The 7,061-nt window shown below is 42.1% G+C and overlaps 1 pseudogene; it reads left to right on the top strand.

Annotated features, from left to right (window-relative positions):
• Positions 1-1,823: 1,823 nt before the first annotated feature.
• On the top strand, positions 1,824-6,526 carry LOC110564580 (large ribosomal subunit protein bL12m-like; annotated as a pseudogene).
• The last annotated feature ends 535 nt before the right edge of the window (positions 6,527-7,061 follow it).

Raw genomic sequence — 7,061 nt, 5'->3', positions numbered from 1 at the left:
ATATTTGCACCCTGGAATTTGTGTCCTAAGCCTGGCTCAGATCCTAACCATCAGGGTATCAAAGCAGATGTTGAGACTCATAGCCAAACTTTGGGCAAACTGTGGAAGTCTTATGGAAGAAAGGGGAGATAGAAAGACCTGGAGGGGACAGGAGCTCCACAAGGTGACCAACAGAGCCAAAAATTCTGAGCTCAGGGTGTACTGCAGAGACTGATGAATCAACCAAGAACTATGCAGAGGACCTAAACCCCCTTCTTAGATGTAGCCCATGAACAGCTCAGTCTCCATGGGGGTTCCCTAGTGAGGGGAGTAAGGGCTGTCTCTGACATGAACTCAGTGGTTGGCTCTTTGATTGCCTCCCCCTGGTTAGGTGGCCTAAGTAGGCCACAGAAAAAGAGGATCTAGACAGTTCTGATGAGACCTGATTAGCTAGGGTCAAATAGAAGGGAAGGAGGACCTCCCCTATCAGTGGGCTAGGAGAGGGACATAGGGGGGAAAGAGCGAGGGAGATTAGGATTGGGAGGAGATGAGGGAGGGGACCACAACCGGGATACAAAGTGAATAAATTGTAATAAATAATAATGAAAAAGATTAAAAAGTAAAAAGAAAAAGAAACATCTGAAGGAAAAAGTATTTGCACCCTGATCAAATCTATTGACTCTACATGTATATTTATACCTATAAAGAACAAGTTTTATTTTCTTTGTCAATGTTTCATGCTGCCACATCCTAACACAGTTTGAATCAAGGAATGTGATTTCCACAAAGTGTAGTCTTAATTTACAATATCATTGGGAGCTCCCTAGAAAATAAGATAATTTTTTTCATTTGCGAAAATAAGTGGTATTTTAATAAACATTGATAGAACCATAAATAGCTTCACGGTCCTATTGCAATCTTGAAACTTTGATCCGGCAATTCAAATTCATCACAAGGTAAGTTTCTAAGTATTGATTTTTTTTCAATGCTTTAGTCATTTTCATTGTAAAGCTTTGTAACCTCTTCAAGAAAATTTTCATTTTTTTTTGTAAGTTTTATTCTTTGAAAATATCTTCCACAAGACTGCACGTACACCAGGCCAAAGCCTCCCTTTTCCTTTTCAGCTCCTTCCCTGTATCTGAAACTCTCTTTCCGACTCACGCTGTTACGTACATTGCTGCCTCGCATCCAGTGGAGACCCCAGAGTTTGCCGTACAGAGAAGCTGGGGGTTGATGACACGTGGCGCCTCGCCCTGAGGAGAGACCAGCAAAGCGTCAGTAAACATGGCGGTGCAGAGCTCAGCTATGCTTAGAGCAGGAATTTCAAAAAGGAAAACCTTCTCATTGATCCGTCCTTTCTCTTTGTCAGATCCACAGCTTTTACATGCTTCTATGCATAAGTATGTATCTATTTCTTCATAAATGTAACAACTCAGTCCATATAATGTTACCTGTCTATGTATCTTCAGAGCTGTTCATACCGAGGAAAGACTCGCTCGCTCTCAGCCTTCCTTAGCTGCATTCCCCTGTGGCATGTCTGCTGCTCTTGTCCTTTCTCAGAACAGATCGCGTTAGCCGTGTTGAGGAGACTTCAAGTGTAGCACTGGGTAGTGGGGTTTTTGTTGTTGTTTGTTGTTTGTTTTGCCGTGTTTTGTTTTGTTAGTTTAAGACGTGATTTCTCTCTGGCTGAGTTGATTTTAAGTCCAATGAGAAAGCTGCTGGTTCTGTCAAGGCACGTGTGGAGCTGCTGCACCTTTAGTGTTAGTGTATTGTGCTAGTTTTTGTGCTACTTAAGCATCACAGCTGGGTAGGACCGGGCTTGCCTCTCTCCTTTGAGCACCTTCATGAAGCCTTCTGGTGCTGTGAAAGCTAGTCATGCCAGCAAGCCAAAAGATAAATCTGGAGAAGATCAGGTTGAACGACGAGCCCAAGACATGGAAAGAAAAATGACACAGTTCTTCCTTGTTGAAGCGTCTGCTAGATAACTCCAAATTTTAGTACATAGCCTGAAGTAACTGCAGAAACAGGGGAAGTAAAACAGAAACATCTCTACAGTGATGCATTTGGGGAGCAACTATAGAGAGAAGAATAGCAGGGTACAATAATCTGATGGGGAAATTGAAAAGGAGGGCATCCCTTGGGGGGTAGAGGGAGAGTAGAGGGAGATAGACACAGAAGAACTGAATTAGGTAAAATAGCAATAAGGATGTCTGAAAAAGTCATAAATAATTGTACTATTTACCATCTTAAAACATATCCCTAAAATATGAAGCAACTGTAACTACAAATATGCATGTATATAATGCTATAAATTTATACATATATGATTAAAACAATACATACACATATACACATTTATTTGTATATACATATAGACACATATTTATATATACACACACATGCATATATATGCTATATACATTAATACATGTATGTGGATATACACAATAAACACATATGTAAATATGCACAAAGCTCCCTGAAAGAGCTAAAACAACCTTGCCAAAAAAAAAAAAAACTCTAATACCAGATGTGACAGCTCCTACTTTATTGTATTTTAGAAATCTTTAATAAAATTTTTCATGACTATTTCTACATATGAAAGTGCGTAAGTGCCTGTGCACTTACTTACTGGGCCAAGGTCACCTGATATGGACACAAGAAATTAAATCAGACCGGTTGGAGGGTCCACAGCAAAACTTACTGAGACTGAGTATCAGTCTCAGTAGCTGCCAGGCTACAATGATGTCTGCAAGATAGACAGGGTACAGAAGAGTAATGCCTAAGACCTGTTGTCCTGTCAGTCTTCCCTGATTCCCTGACTACCAAAGGAACATACGGAGACACGCAAACCAGCCTGAATGCCACACAGCCTGAGGGAGTGCTTCAGACTCTCAGAAACTAGAAGGCACAGCCTGCCACGGGAGCCACGAAATCCGAACTTAAAAACTATGACTCGTGCCTCTCAAGGCAGCCAGGGCAACCAGCTCCACCGTTCCCTGTAAATGTGCCCTGTAAATTTATCTGTATCATTGTTTCCCCATTTCTGTCCTTCTTTGATATAATTCCTGTTGAGTCTGTTAATCTTTACGATTTGTAGTCACTGTAGTTGCTTTTCAGAGGAACTATACGTTTTAACACATACTTGTCTGAGTTTAAGCATGTGGATGTTAATTTGTGTACATAGGCCTGTGCTGAGGCAAGATTTTGAAGTCAAATGTCTTCTTCGATCCTTCTCCAACTTATGGTTTGTGACAGTATCAGTGCCACAACCTGGACCTCACTGATGTAACCAGACACTTAGTCAGAGAGTCTCAGGAATCCTCCCTAGTGCGAGATGACAGATGCGTATAACAGAGATGGCTTCTTTCTTAACACACGGTCAGAATCAAACTGAGTTCTCTGTGTTTATATAACAGACACCTCACCAAATTAACCATCTTTTATGCCTTTTGATGCATAATTTTACAATAAGAACATTTATGTTTTAAGTATCTATGCCCATGAAGCCACTTTGAGGAGTAAGTCTGATTTATAATGATCACCGTATGCTTGTAGATTTTGATAAATCTCATTTCTGGAAGGACCCTGTTCTAAACAGCAGAGTGAAAGTATAGCAGATATAAGGAAGATATAGAATCGAATTCCAGTGATGTCATCTGTCTACGTAGTTATTAATCAGAATTACAAAGTTTTTTTTAATAAAAATACTGAGGTATAGGAATGACCAAACAGTGAAATCTGAAAATGTATGGAGAGGATGAAATGTGGTGACATAGTAAAAATCTGGCTAATTTAACCTTTCCTATGAGCAAACACTAAAAGAGTATGAACTATGGAATTATCCAAAAGACCAAATGTCATAGGTTTGAAGGGGGACGCTTTAAGGCTTAAAGGCAATTATTGATTCGGTTATTCAGTAAGTACGCACTAAGCACATGCTGGATATTGAATTTGTTAGCATAAAAACACAGTGAAACATAAAGTACAAGGCAAACGCCACCTTGGGTGTAAGAGAGTTTTCCATCAAAAGTATTGCAATTCATAAGGAAAAATCGTAGTTATTATGATAGGTCACACTCAGTGGACAAACACACAACATTTTGAAATACTTCTTAAAAAAAAGAAAAGAGGAAATAAGACTCTAGGAAGATAGCTCGATCCTTCACCTGGAGTGCACCCCAGTACCAGAAGGACTTCTGAGTATCAAATCTCTTTTGTATTTAATACCATGCAATCAGTACTTCTGAATTTAATAACTTCTAATCCCTCATCTGATTAGGGATTTTTCCAAAATCACAAGTGTTCAAGTTTCTGACTAAAAAAGCAATCTATATGCATGGAAAAGGAAATAGCTTATCTCACTAAGGAAAAGAAAAAAAAAAGCCATAATCCTGCTCTAGTACAGGAATAATCCCCTTCCACTATCCTAATATTCACAGACATTAAGACCCTCGGAATAAAAAAATTCTAGAAAATGGTATCTTTAAAGATATAATAAAAGTAAGATTCTTTAGATGAAATGATGCTGAATCATCATTTCAATTATTGGTGTTCTTACAAGAAAGGAAAGAATGCAGAGACGTAGAATGAAGTCTGCATGAACATACAGTCAAGTTCTGGGTAATCTGCCGGGATTTGAGCAATGTTAGGGCTCCCATAAAACGAAAGAAGCTGAGAGAATGGCCAGCTAGGGTCTTCAGACAGGGAGTGTCCCCACTGTCCACGCACTTTATTATATCTGTCTTCCAAGTGTGTGAGAGAATATACTTCTTACTCGAAGTCATCCAGTAAGTGGCAAGCCTTTGCTGCAGCAGGCTTAGAAATCCTTTACTTATGACTCTATGGCCCACACTAGCTAAGCTCACTCACACAAGTTTTACGTGGCTATGTTCTTTTTTCTTTTCTTTATTTTTAATTTTACTTATTTATTTATTTATTGCAATTCATTCACTTCCTATCCTCACTGCATCTCCCTCCCTTGGCTCCTCCCAGTCCCACCCACCCTCCTTCTTCTCCCCTCCCCCCTTTCCCTAGTCCCCTGATAGAGGAGGACCTCCTCCCTTTCTATCTGACCCTGGCCTATCAGGTCTCATCAAAACTGGCTGCATCATCTTCTTCTGTGGCCTGGTAAGGCTGCACTCCTCAGGGGAAGGTGATCAAAGAGCCAGCCACTGAGCTCATGTCAGAGACAGCCCCTGTTCCCCTTACTAGGAAAACCCACTTGGAGACTGAGCTTCTGTAGGCTGCATATACAGCAATTAAAAACAAGGAAATCATGAAATTTGCAGGCAAATGGTGGGAACTAGAAAATATCTTCTTGAGTGAAGTCCCAGAAGCAGAAAGACACATACGGTATACCTCTACATAAGACCAGACACACTAAATCTGTTAGAAGAAAAAATGGGGAACAGCCTAGAACTCATTGGCACAGGTGACAACTTCCTGAACAGAACACCAACAGCACAGGCTCTAAGAGCAACAATCAATAAGTGGGACCTCATGAAACTGAAAAGCTTCTGTAAAGCAAAGGACACTGTCATCCGAACAAAACAACAGCCTACAGACTGGGAAAGGATCTTCACCAACCCTATATCTGACAGAGGGCTGATATTCAGAATATATAAAGAACTCAAGAAGTTGAACACCAACAAACCAAGTAATCCAATTAAACAGAGCTAAACAGAGAATTCTCAACAGATATCGAATATTCAGAATATATAAATATTCAGAATATATAAAGAACTCAAGAAGTTGAACACCAACAAACCAAGTAATCCAATTAAACAGAGCTAAACAGAGAATTCTCAACAGATATCGAATGGTTCGTAGAAAGGAGGCCAAAGAGACAGAACCGCTGTAGTTAGACGCCTGTGCGGTCCCGGGTTTGAATTGCTGCAGGGAGCAGCCCTCCGCCTTGCCAGGCAACAGATGCCAGGTGTCTGCAGTGCGGCATTGAGGAGCAGCGCAGGGGCGCCTCTGGATAATGCTCCCAAAGAATATCCCCCCCAAGATCCAGCAGCTGGTGGAAGACTCATGCTCCTGGAGATCTCAGACAGCAATGAACTAACTCCTGAAGGAAACGCTGAAGATCCAGGATGCTGGCCTCATGCCAGGGGGTGGCATGGCACAGAGTGCTGTCCCTGCTGCTGCAGAAGCCCCTGAGGCTGTGGAGGGAGACATCCCTAAGGAACAGACACACTTCACCATCCGCCTGACAGAAGCAAAACCTGTGGACAACGTGAAGCGGATCAAGGAAATCAAGAACTCTGTCCAGGGCGTAAACCTTGTCCAGGCCAAGAAGCTGGTGGAGTCCCTGCCCCAGGAAATCAAAGCAAGCATCGCCAAGGCTGAGGCTGAAAAGATCAAAGCTGCCTTGGAAGCGGTGGGAGGCACTGTAGTTCTGGAGGACTTGTGGACTGGAGTTCCTGGGATCTGGGCACGGGCCTGCTCACCCCCGCTTCTCCCGGGTGGTGTGTTGGGAGCACAGCTAGCGACACTAGTGACCGCGTTCTCCTGGGAGAGGGACGGGACGGACCTACTGTGATGGGGAGGGACTGTCACAGCCTTTGCAGAGCGTTCAAGAGATTGCCTTGGGAACTTACCAAGTGAGCACCGCCCCCTGGTGGCTACCAAGAAAATTTACTAGTCAGGTTGGGGGGCGGGGGAGGGGGTGAAGGCCAAAAAAGAGAGGTAGAAAGTTAACGAATACAAACTCCACACTCAAAGAAATTGCTCTGGGATGACATTCAATGGATTCTTACTGGATGGATTAAACGTATCTAAGAAATTCTGTGACGCTAAAGTGCGTTTTCTTCTTTGCAAACGAATGCTCTAGCTAAGGATAAATGAAGATAGAGTTAATATCAGAGAGAGCCAGCTTAATCAGACGGAGGATCTAGCGTGCAAACGTGAAAATGAGCTTCCATCCTTTGAAAGGGTTGAAATATGGTAAATTCTGAGGTAGCTGTTTGATCCACTCACAGCGTTCGCGTGCTTGCAAACTGACATCTGTTCCTTCTAAAGCACTGATGTGTGTTCAAAGTTCTTCTGGAAATGTCTGCTCGGGTTTCCTGTGCTTG

This window comes from Meriones unguiculatus, chromosome 18 (assembly GCF_030254825.1).
Source record: "Meriones unguiculatus strain TT.TT164.6M chromosome 18, Bangor_MerUng_6.1, whole genome shotgun sequence".
In the NCBI taxonomy this organism is placed as follows: Eukaryota; Metazoa; Chordata; class Mammalia; order Rodentia; family Muridae; genus Meriones; species Meriones unguiculatus.
Note: the sequence above shows the minus strand (reverse complement) of the source record. Positions and strands in the feature narration are given on the sequence as shown.